The 12259-nt window shown below is 48.1% G+C and overlaps 1 protein-coding gene across 2 annotated transcripts in view; it reads right to left on the bottom strand.

The window, feature by feature from the left end:
* The window catches only part of LOC139239876 (urea transporter 2-like), a 212349-nt gene that overhangs the window by 181590 nt on the left and 18500 nt on the right, over positions 1-12259 (bottom strand). The window lies entirely within an intron of this gene.

Here is a 12259-nt window from a genome sequence, read left to right as displayed (position 1 = left end):
CTTACCATTTGCTTCTGCTCCCTTTTTACTTCGCTCTGCCTCCTGGAATAGGTTCCCATCCCCCTGCCATATTAGTTGAACCCCTCCCCTACAGCACTAGCAAACACTCTGCCTAGGACATAGGTTCCGGTCCTGCCCAGGTGCAGACCTTCTGGTTTGTACTGGTCCTACCTCCCCCAGAACTGGTTCCAATGTCCCAGGAATTTGAATCCCTCCCTCTTGCGCCATTCCTCAAGCCACATATTCATCTGAGCTTTCCTGCAATTCCTACTCTGACTACCATGTGGCATTGGTAGCAATCCTGAGATTATTCCCTTTGAGGTCCTACTTTTTAATTTAACTCCTAGCTCCCTAAATTCAGCTTGTAGAACCTCATCCCGTTTTTTACCTATATTGTTGGTACCAATATGCACCACGAGAGCTGGCTGTTCCGCCTCACCCTCCAGAATGACCCTTGCAACAGGGAGGCAACATACCATTCTGGAGTCTCGTTTGCGGCTGCAGAATCGCCTATCTGTTCGCCTTGCAATAGAATCTCCTATCACTATAGCTCTCCCACTCTTTTTCCTGCCCTCCTGTGCAGCAGAGCCACCCACTGTGCCATGAACTTGGCTGCTGCTGCCTTCCCCTGATGAGTCATCTCCCCCAACAGTACCCAAAACGGTGTATCTGTTTTGGAGGGAGATGACTGCAGGAGACCCCTGCACTACCTTCCTTCCACTGTTCTGCCTGATGGTCACCCATTTCCTATCTGCCTGAGTAACCTTTACTTGCGGTGTGACCAACTCACTAAACATGCTATTCACGACATCTTCAGCATCGTGGATGCTCCAGAGTGACTCCATGCACAGCTCCAGTGCGGTCTGTCAGGAGCTGAAGCTGAAGCTGAACACACTTCCTGCATACATCCTAGTCAGGGACACTGGTAGCGTCCCTGATTTCCCACATAGCACATGAGGAGCATGACACAGGTCTGGGCTCTACTGCCATGACTTAACCCTTAGATTAACTTAATTTGGCAACAATGCCAAAGGTTTCCTACTGATAAGAAACGAAGAAAAAGATCAAATACTCACCAATCCACCAGCCAATCACTTACCCGCTTGGCTGTGATGTCACTCTTTCCGAGAGGATCCCTTACGATGCGATCATTTATTAATCCTGTCTCATTACATAGTACCAGATCTAAGATAGCTGCTCCCTAGTTGGTTCCACAATGTACTGTTCAAGGAAACCATTCCAGATACACTCTATGACCTCTTCCTCAAGGCTACCTTGGCCAATTTGATTTGTCCAATCAATATGAAGATTAAAATCACCCATGATTATTGCTGTACCTTTCTTACAAGCCTCCATTATTTCCTGATGTATACTATGAAACAGTGTAGCTACTATTAGGGGGCCTATAGACTAGACCCACCAGTGACTTCTTCCCCTTATTATTTCTTATCTCCACCCAAATTGATTCTACATCTTGATCTTCTGAGCCAATATCATTTCTCACTACTGTACTGATCTCATCCTTTAGTAACAGAGCTACCCCACCTCCTTTTCCTTTCTGTCTATCCTTCCGGATTGTCCAATACCCCTGAATATTCAGTTCCCAGCCTTGGTCATTTTGCACTCAGTGCCACCAGAAAGCTGATGGTGTTAAGATCTTTTTTCCCTGATTAGCGCCACAATCGTTGCAGCGGCCATTGGATCCAAATTCAGCTTTTTGACCACAAAAAAGTGCTCCAATCTTATTAGCCCTTCAAAACTGAAAATTGCAGTCTTAATTGGAGCGTTATTCCCATGGGAAATTCACCCTTTGGGTGATGTAGCAGCTGCCATTGCAGCACAGGCGCGAGGAAACAAGCGCATCGGTGCTGCTTTGAAGTGGATGGCTGCGGTTCTGCAAGAGTCAACAGAGCATCTAAGTGCTGTCATATCTGGTGGCTTTCAGACTGTGGCTGCTCGCATGCAATCTCAGCTGGATGCCCCCGCAAGATCTCAGTGTTGCTTTCGCGGCTGGGTCCACCAAGGGCCACGGGGGACCTTCCGATGTGGCGCCACAGCACTGATCTGAGCTGCCTCAGATTGGTGGTGGTGGTATTGTGCTGCCCCTGGTGAGTTACTCAGGCTCCTCGGGCCAGGATACGGATGATGCGCTCCCTCCGGTTCACAGCGTTCCTGGCCCCAGACCTGTCACTCCGCCAGTGCCTCCACGCGTGGCCTTGCCCGAGCGAAGCCAGACTGAAGCCTCCCAGGAGGGTGTTGACCAGTCTCCAGCCGGCCCTTCCAGGCCCAAAGCTGGTCAAGGGCATCCTAGAAGGATATCTGCAGCTTCCACACAGGGAAGACAGCAGCCTTCCCACCCCCTTGAGTCAGCCATAGGGGAGGCACTGAGGCGAAGTTGCAGGTTAGGCACATGTAAGAGGGGTTATAAGGAAATGCACAAGGGTGGTAAATGATGTTTATATGTTATTTTTCTGCACTGTTTATTGTTCTGGTAGTTGTTTGGAGTTATATTGATTATGTATTAAATCTTTATTTTTCACACCTATATCTGGCCTGCTGTATAATGTGAGGTAAGCACCATCATCATTAGCAATCCCTCGTAGTTGTGGATGACTTGCTTTCACTCTAAAAGTGAGTTCTCAGGTGACTGATGAGTCCAATGCAGGACTTACAGTTTCTGCCACAGGTGGGGCAAACAGTGGTTGAAGGAAAGGGTGGGTGAGGAGCCTGGGTTGACATGTGCTCCTTCCACTGTCTGCGCTTGGTTTCTGGTTGCTCTCGGTGATGAGACTTGAGGTGCTAAGCGCCCTCCTGGATGCTCTTCCTCCATTTTGGGTGGTCTTGGGCCAGGGATTCCCAGGTGCCTATGGGGATGTTGCACTTTATCAAGGAGGCTTTGAGCGTGTCCTTGAAGCGGTTCATCTGTTCACCTGGGGCTCGCTTACGGTGTTGAGGCTCCGAGAAGAGAGCTTGCTTTGGGAGTCCCGTGTCGGGCATGTGGACAATGTGGCCTGCCCAGTGGAGTTGATTGAATGTAGTCAGTGCTTCGATGCTGGGGATGTTGGCTTGGGCGAGGACACTGATGATGGTGCATCTATCCTCCCAATGGATTTGCAGGATCTTGCAGTGGCAGCGTTGGTGGTACAGATTAAAAAGGAGAGATTAAATACAAAAGGTATGATTGTACGAAGCAAAAGGAGATGGTATGGAACAACTAAAGAAAGAGATGTAAATGGAAATAGCAGAATTATCAACAGCTGGTGTCTGAAAAAATGAGAGCACTGGTTATGATCTGAAATTGTTGAATTCAATGTTGAGTCCGGAAAGCTGTAAAGTGCCGAATCAAAAAATGAGGTGCTGTTCCTGTCACGTATGTAACCATAATATAACACCACCGTATTAATGTATACTCTCAACTTAGATGCATACCTTGACCACAAGGGGTGAACTTGTGGGAGACACTCCTTACCTGATCACACAGGTATAAAAAGGGAGGTCCCACGCAGGGTCATCGTCTTTGGAGTCCTGTGAATAAAGAGTTAAGGTCACAGAGTGACCTTGTCCCCAGAATGTGCCTCGTGTGGTTTCATACTGTAGCGTAAGGACTTTACATCGGCGACGAGAAACGGGAATTCTCGGCCGACAAGAATGGCCACCGGTAGCACAGAGGAACGGTACTGTGTTGGGGAAGACTGGGACGATTTTGTCGAGAGGCTTCAGCAAAGCTTCATTACGCAAGAATGGCTGGGGGATGCAGTGGCCGACAAGCGAAGGGCTCATCTTTTGACCAGCTGCGGACCAAAGACTTACGCGCTCATGAAGGACTTACGAGCACCCGAAAAGCCGGCGGACAAAACCTTTGAAGAACTTAGCAAATTGATCGGGGAGCACCTCAACCCAGCGAGTAGCATACATATAGCCTGACACAGATTCTACACCCACCGACGTCATGAAGGACAGAGCATACCGGACTTTGTAGTGGACCTCCAGCATTTGGCCAGCCTCTGTAAGCTCACAGACGCCTGCAGGGGGGAGATGCTAAGGGACTTCTTTATCGAGGGCATCGGTCAAGCGGGAATTTTCCGCAAATTAATTGAGACCAAGGATTTGACCTTGGAAGCGGCGGCATTGATGGCTCAAACTTTCATGGCGGGGGAGGAAGAGACGAAAATAATATACGCGTGCAATTCTGCCTCTAACGCGGCGATGGATCAGGGAGTCAACATCATCAATGCAACTGAGAGCACCGCAGGCAGGCAAGGGCAGTCCGACACTCCCCAGGCAGCAATAGACCGCAGAGTAGGACTTCAACAGAGGCAATGGCAGGCTGAACCGACATTCACGCCATCACAGTGGACGATGCGGCCTGGAATGGGGCCATTGACACCCATTAATAGGGTACTTAAGAGCAGTCAAAGGGACAGTAAGCACAGAATATCTGGCCATAGTCCCTTTGTTCCCAACAATGGAAACTTTAACTCATGCTGGAGGTGTGGGGGAAAACACTCAGCTAGATCTTGCCGATTTCAACAGTGTGTCTGCAGGAACTGCAATCTCAGTGGCCACTTAGCTCGAATGTGCAGGAAATCTGCTACCAGACTAATATATGAGGCGGATGGACCAGAAGAGGGTTCTTTGAGGCAGGATGACTTTTGGGGCAAATTGATGGACGCCGAGGTTCAGCAGGGCCATGTGGCGAATAGTCACAGTTCATACACCAAAACGCCACCAATGATGATGAAGGTTTTATTAAACGGTATCCTTGTATGCATGGAGCTGGACACTGGGGCCAGCCAGTCACTCATGGGCGTTCAGCAATTTGAGAAGCTATGGCCACTTAAAGCCAGTAGACCCAAATTAGCACTTATTGAGACACAATTACGGACTTACACGAAATAAATCATTCCAGTGCTAGCCAGTGCGATGTTGGCTGTCACACACAATGGGTTAGTGAATCGGGTGCCACTCTGGATTGTCCCGGGCAATGGTCCCGCACTGTTGGGGAGGAGCTGGTTAGCCGAGATGAACTGGAAATGGGGGGATGTTCACGCAATGTCATCTGTGGAGCGAAGGTCATGCTCACAAGTCCTACAACAATTCGATTCACTATTCCAACCTGGAGTCGTGACTTCCAAAGGCACTAAAGTAATGATACACATCACACCAGACGCCAGGCCAGTGCACCACAAAGCCAGAGCGGTGCCGTATGTGATGCAGGAAAAGATCGAGAGCGAATTGGACCGACTGTTGAGAGAGGGCATGATCTTGCCTGTTGAATTCAGCGACTGGGCAAGCCCCATCGTTCCCGTCCTAAAAGCGGATGGCTCTGTCAGGGTCTGTGGCGACTACAAGGGTGTACCTCCCGAGAGCGGAGGACATCTTTGCCGCGCTGGCAGGCGGCAAGCTCTTCACCAAGTTGGGCCTCACTTCAGCCGATATGACCCAGGAACTGGCCGAAGAATCTAAACTACTGACCACCATCATCACACACAAGGGACTGTTCGTTTATAACAGGGTGCCCGTTTGGCATTTGATCAGTGGCCGCGATTTTTCAACGAAACATGGAAAGCCTGCTTAAATCTATTCCTGGAACGATCGTATTTCAGGACGACATCCTCATCATGGGTCGAGACACCGAGGAACACCTCCACCACCGGGGGAGGTACTACGCCGACTGGACTGGGTATGCCTGCGACTCAAGAAGTCTAAATGTGTGTTCTTAGCTCCTGAGGTTGAGTTTCTGGGCAGGAGGGTTGCTGCAGATGGGATTTGGCCCACCGAATCCAAAACAGAGGCAATTCGACAAGCACCCAGGCCCTGCAACACATTGGAGCTGCGTTCATTCCTGGGTCCGTTTAACTATTTCGGGAACTTTCTGCCGAACTTGAGCACGTTGATGGAGCCGCTACACGTGCTCCTGCATAAGGGTTGCAATTGGTTTTGGGGGGACTGTCAGGTGCAGGCTTTTGATTGGGCACGGAACCTACATTGTTCAAACAAGTTGTTAACCCTGTGTGACCGCTGTAAAAAATTGGCTCTGACATGTGATGCATCGTCCTATGGGGTTGGGTGCGTGTTGCAGCAGGGCGATGCTGAGGGTCAACTACAACCTGTGGCTTATGCCTCCAGGTCGCTTTCTCAAGCAGAACGGGGATATGGGATGGTCGAGAAAGAAGCGCTTGCATGTGTCTATGATGTAAAAAAAATGCATCAGTACCTCTTTGGTAGGAAGTTTGAATTAGAGACAGACCACAAGCCATTAACATCTCTGTTGTCAGACAGCAAGGCTATCAATACCAACGCATTAGCTCGCATACAGCGATGGGCTCTCATGCTGGCTGCTCATGAATACTCCATCCTGCACCAGCCCGGCACTGAAAATTGTGCTGACGCGTTCAGCAGGCTTCCACTGGCCACCACTGAGGGGGCAGCGGAGCAAAGCGCCGAGATGGTCATGGCTGTCGACGCCTTTGACAGCACAGGCTCCCCCATCACAGCCCGCCAGATGAAAATCTGGTCAAACAGAGATCCCCTCCTATCCCTGATTAAGAAATGTGTCCTGACTGGGGTTTGGGCGCCCGCACACGGAGCTTGCCCTGAGGAGGTCAGACCGTTCCACAGACGGATGGATGAACTCTCCATCCAAGCCGACTGCCTACTATGGGGCAGCCGGGTAGTTATGCCCCAGAAGGGCAGGGAGGCATTCATCAGGGAACTGCACAGTGAGCACCCAGGCATTGTGCTGGTGGAGGCCATTGCCCGCTCACACGTTTGGTGCCCTAGAATTGTGTTCGCAGGTGCACGACGTGTGCCCAGCTGGGTAATGCCCCCAGGGAGGCCACGCTCAGCCGTTGGCCCTGGCCCACCAGGCCATGGTCATGCATTCATGTTGACTATGCGGGCCTGTTCATGGGTAAGATGTTCCTTATTGTGGTAGATGCGTACTCGAAATGGATCGAGTGCATCATTCTGAATTCATGCACGTCATCCACCACCGTGGAAAGCCATGTGCGATCTTTGCAACCCATGGCCTGTCGGACATCCTGGTTAGTGATAATGGCCCATGTTTCACAAGCTACGAATTCCGAGAGTTTATGTCGGGCAATGGCATCAACCACGTCAGGACTGCGCCGTTCAAGCCGGCCTCCAATGGCCAGGTGGAACGTGTGGTCCAAACCATTAAGCAAGGTATGCTCAGGATTCAAGGACCCTCCCTACAATGCCACCTATCGCGTCTCCTGCTGGCCTATAGATCCCGACCGCACTCGCTCATGGGGGTCCCGCCTGCAGAGCTACTAATGAAACGGACATTCAAAACTCGGTTGTCCTTCATTCACCCAGTCCTGGCCGACATAGTTGAGGGTAAGTGCAAGTCACAAAACGAGTACCATGACTGTAATTCGAGGGGGGAGATGTATAAAAATAAAGGATCCTGTATTCGTCCTCAATCACGCCATGGGGCCCAAATGGCTTGAGGGCACTGTAATTGACAAAGCGGGAAATAGGGTCATCGTGGTAAAACTCAACAATGGTCAGATATGCCGTAAGCATCTGGACCAAGTAAAAAAAAAGGTTCAGCATCGACACGGAGGAACCTGAAGAAGACCATGAGATGGAGCTCACAACACCGCCAGTGAACGAGCAACAAGAGCAATCAGAAGAATGCACAGTCCGTGCGGTCAGCCCGGACAGGCCGGAATTACCGCAGGTGTTAGACACTCACGTCAGTGTCCAACAACCACAGCCTCAACTGCGGCGCTCCACGAGGGAGCGTAGACCACCTGAAAGACTAAACCTATGATCCCAATAAGACTTTTGGGGGGGGGGGAGGTGATGTCATGTATGTAACCACAATGTAACACCACTGTATTACTGTATACTCTCAATCTAGATGCACACTTTGACCACAAGGGGTGAACTTGTGGGAGACACTCCTTACCTGATCACACAGGTATAAAAAAGGAGGTCCCACGCAGGGTCATCGTCTTTGGAGTCCTGTGAATAAAGAGTTAAGGTCACAGAGTGACCTTGTCCCCAGAATGTGGCTCATGTGGTTTCATGCTGTAGAGTAAGGACTTTACAGTTCCTCGAGATTGTGTTGAGCTTCGTTGAAACAGTGTAGGAGGTTGAGGATAGCGAGGTCAGAATGGGAGTGGAGCGGAGAATTAAAGTGACAGGTGTCTGGAAGCTCGGGGTCATGCTTACAGATTTAACGGAGGTGTTCCGCAAAGCGGATACCCAATCTGCAATTGGTCTCCCCAATGTGGAGGAGACTGTATCATGAGCAGTGAATACAGTATACTAAATTGAAAGAAGCACAATTAAATAATTTTTTCACCTGGAAGGAGTGTTTTTGGGCCCTGGACGGTGAGAAGGGAGGAGGCAAAAGGTCTTGGAAGTATATCGCCGTCTTTCATCGTCGCTGGGTCAGAATCCTGGAATTCCCTCCCTAACAGCACTGTGGGAGTACCTTCACCACACGGACTGCAGCGGTTCAAAAAGGCGGCTCACCTTCTCAAGGGCAATTAGGAATGGGCCATAAATGCTGGCCTTGCCAGCGACACCCACATCCCATGAACGAATAAAAAAAAATCCTTCCTATGCTGTGCACACAGTACTCCACTTGGGGTCTTACTCAGGATTTTATATCGATTCACCATTAGATTTTAACTTTTATATTCTATACTTCTTGCCATAAAACCCTTTATCCACTTCAGATGCTGCTTTAACGTCTTGTGAACCCATTCCCCCAAATTCTTCTGCTCTTCCACATTACCCAGTTTTCCCCATTTACTTACTTACTTGCATACTTACATTTTTTTAAACCAAAATGTAGCAGCTCACATTTACTGACAATGAATTCCATCTGTCACTTTTTTGCGCCTTCCATCATCTTATCAATATTCACTTGCAATTTCCTTTGATCCTCAGATTTATTTACTACATTTGCTATTTTATTATTGTCTGTAAAAAGGTGCACTCCAGATTGTAGGGGACCTTAGCTTATGGGAGTGACGAGTGGTGCTGAACCCAAGAGAATATCAAGCATAAACCACAAAAGTTATTACAAGATTATTAACTGCAAAATGTGAAAATGAGCAGCAGCACAGGTTGGTCAGTGTATGAGATGGCAAATTCTGGTGGCACAAATCAGACCATTGTTTGACTGATAGGTGATAGAGGTGATAGAAACAGAAACAAATGAAATGTAATGCTAATCAGTTCCCACTATCTTAACTGGGAGATTATTCCAAATATTTCTTACTGATTCAATGAAAAAAATTGAGCATAAATTTCTGAGTCAACACTGGTAGAAAGGTATCTCACCTTGTCCATGAGATGTACTGCCTACTCCCTTGACCCTATTCCCACTAAACTGCTCACCACCCAAACTTCCTTTTCTGGCTCCCATGCTAGCCGACATTGTTAACGGTTCTTTCTCCTCAGATACTATCCCCATCTCCTTCAAATCTGCGGTCATCACCCCTCTCCTCAAAAAAACAACCCTTGACCCAATGTGTTTGCTAGCTACCGCCCCATCTCCCTTTCCTCTCCAAAGTCCTTGAACGTGTTGTCACCTCCCAAATCAGTGCCCATCTTTCCTGGAACTCCATGTTTGGATCCCTTCAATCTGGTTTCCGCCCCTGCCACAGTACCAAAACGGCTCTCATCAAGGTCACAAATAATATCCTTTGTGACTGTGACAAAGGTAAACTACCCCTCCTCGTCCTCCTTGACCTGTCTGCAGCCTTTGACACAGTTGACCACTCCATCCTCCTCCAACGCCTCTCCACCATCGTCCAGCTGGCTGCATTCGCCTGGGTTTCATTCTTATCTATCTAATCGTAGCCAGAAAATCTCCTGCAATAGCTTCTCTTCCCACTCCTGCATCGTTACCTCTGGTGTGCCCCAAGGATCTATCCTTGGCCCCCTCCTATTTCTCAACTATATGCTGCCCCTTGCCGATATCCGCAAACACGGAGTCAGTTTCCACATACGCTGACGACACCCAGCTCTACCTCTCCACCACTTCTCTTGACCCCCTCCACAGTATCTAAACTGTTAAGACTGCTTGTCTGACATCCAATACTGGATGAGCAGAAATTTTCTCCAATTAAATACTGGGAAGACCGAAGACATTGTCTTTAGTCCCCGCCACAAACTGCATTCCCAAGCCACTGACTACATCTCTCTCCCTAGCATCTATCGGAGGCTAAACCAGACAGTTCGCAACCTTGGTGTCATATTTGACCCTGAAATGAGCTTCCAGTCACATATCCGTGGCATAATTAAAACCGCCTATTTCCACCTCCATAACATTGCCCGCCTCCGCCCTGCCTCAACTGCTACTGAAACCCTCATCCATGCCTTTTTTACCTCCAGATTTGTCTACTCCAACCCACTCTTGGCTGGCCTCCCGCATTCTACCCTACGTAAACTTGAGGTGATCCAAAACTCGGCAGCCCGTGTCCTAACTTGCACCAAGTCCCGATCACCCATCGCCCCTGTGCTCGCTGACCTTCATTGGCTCCCGGTTAAGCAATGCCTCAATTTCAAAATTATCATCCTTGTTTACAAATCCCTCGCCCCTCCCTATCTCTGTAATCTCTTTCAGCCTCACAACCCCACGTGATGTCTGTGCTTTTCAAATTCTGCCCTCTTGAGCATCTCTGATTATAACTGCTCAACCATCGGTAGCCGTGCCTTCAGCTGCTTGGGCCTTAAGCTCTGGAATTCCCTCCCTAAATCTATCCGCCTCTCTACCTCTATTTCCTTCTTTGAGATGCTCCTTAAAAAACTTACCTCTTTGATCAAGCTTTGGTCATCTGCCGTAATTTCTTCTTATGTGGCTCAGTGTCAAATTTATCTGTTTTGTCTTATAACACCGCTGTGAATCGCCCTGGGACATTTTACTACGTTAAAGGCACTATATAAATAAAGGCTGTTGTTGTTGTTTTCTCACCCACTGTCAGTGGACACTTGGAAAATTACCTCCCTGAAAATTCACGGAGACACAATCCTAGAAGTTCCAGCAGGATTGTGCCTGCTATGAAACACCCCTGCTAATGACACCGAGGCCTGCGTGGTCAAGGAGCCGACAGGATACAACACCCTGCTGCCAAAGACCCGGATACACAGGCAGAGGATGTCCAGCCAGCAGAGGCAGCAGGAATTCCCCATGTAGGAAGTGCCTGTCCTCTGTCCTGCTCTTCTGTGTTGGTGGCTTTTGTTTGTGTGCAGGTTCTGCCCCCAAATAAAAACTCCCACATAAAAACAAAGCCTAGCGCATCCAAGTACCAGTGATGTTTCTCGCTGTTCCAGCAGACTGCTGCCAGAGCTATGGTGCTAGTCTGCCAGAACAGATTTAAGCCATTATTTTATATATCTGTTTTAAATGTACTTTTCACTCATTTAAATCTATTTCCTGTGGTTTTACTATCCTGACTTACTTTACGAATCTTATCTGCACATTTTTTCTTCACATAATAAAATATATAACTTTCTTGTGTGCTTCTCCTGCTAGCTGCCTCAATTGCATGTACACCCGTTTCCTGGTGTACATCCCAATGTATGCATGTACTCCTGAGGGCTACTACACTCCTCCTCCTTCTAGTTGGATTTGAAAGGTTTAAAAAAAATATTCTTTCAAATTGAATCGGTAAACCAATGACAATTATCATAAATGTCAAGCTGCATCAACAATTTGCATTTACATATAGTACCTTTAACATAGTAAAATGTACCAAGGCGCTTCATAGGACCATTATCAGACAAAATTTGACAAAACGTAAAAAAGCTAATGGGCAGCTCAAAAAAAGCTGATACATCCCCAAAAAGGCTGATAACTCAAACAATATTCTCCAGCAGCGGCTGCTGTGCCTGTGCTCTCAGGCAGAAAACTCATCTGTACTATTCACTTCTTCCACTATTGTGCTGATACCTCAAAATGTTTGTCTTTGTTAAACTCACTTCCTCCAGACCTTGGGACTAAAATAAAATGCAGTTTTATGGCGGAGCTGTGCAAATGTTGCTCGAATAACCTTGACATGTATAAATCAGCTTCCATCCTCACTTTTTGTTAATGCTCGTTAATACATTTCTTGCAAGCTAGGAATAATCTATCAGTTCACTCCTTGTTAATCATCCTGAGCCATTTAATCACATGAGCAGGGCGATAAAAATGCCACTTTATAACACAGTAAAATAGTCCATAAGTACTTTGTCCCCTGATAATATATTACTTTTCACAGACATCTTT

Source organism: Pristiophorus japonicus, chromosome 2 (genome assembly GCF_044704955.1).
Source record: "Pristiophorus japonicus isolate sPriJap1 chromosome 2, sPriJap1.hap1, whole genome shotgun sequence".
Lineage (NCBI taxonomy): Eukaryota > Metazoa > Chordata > Chondrichthyes > Pristiophoridae > Pristiophorus > Pristiophorus japonicus.
The sequence above is the reverse complement of the archived record's forward strand: the minus strand, read 5'-3'. Positions and strand labels throughout refer to the sequence as shown.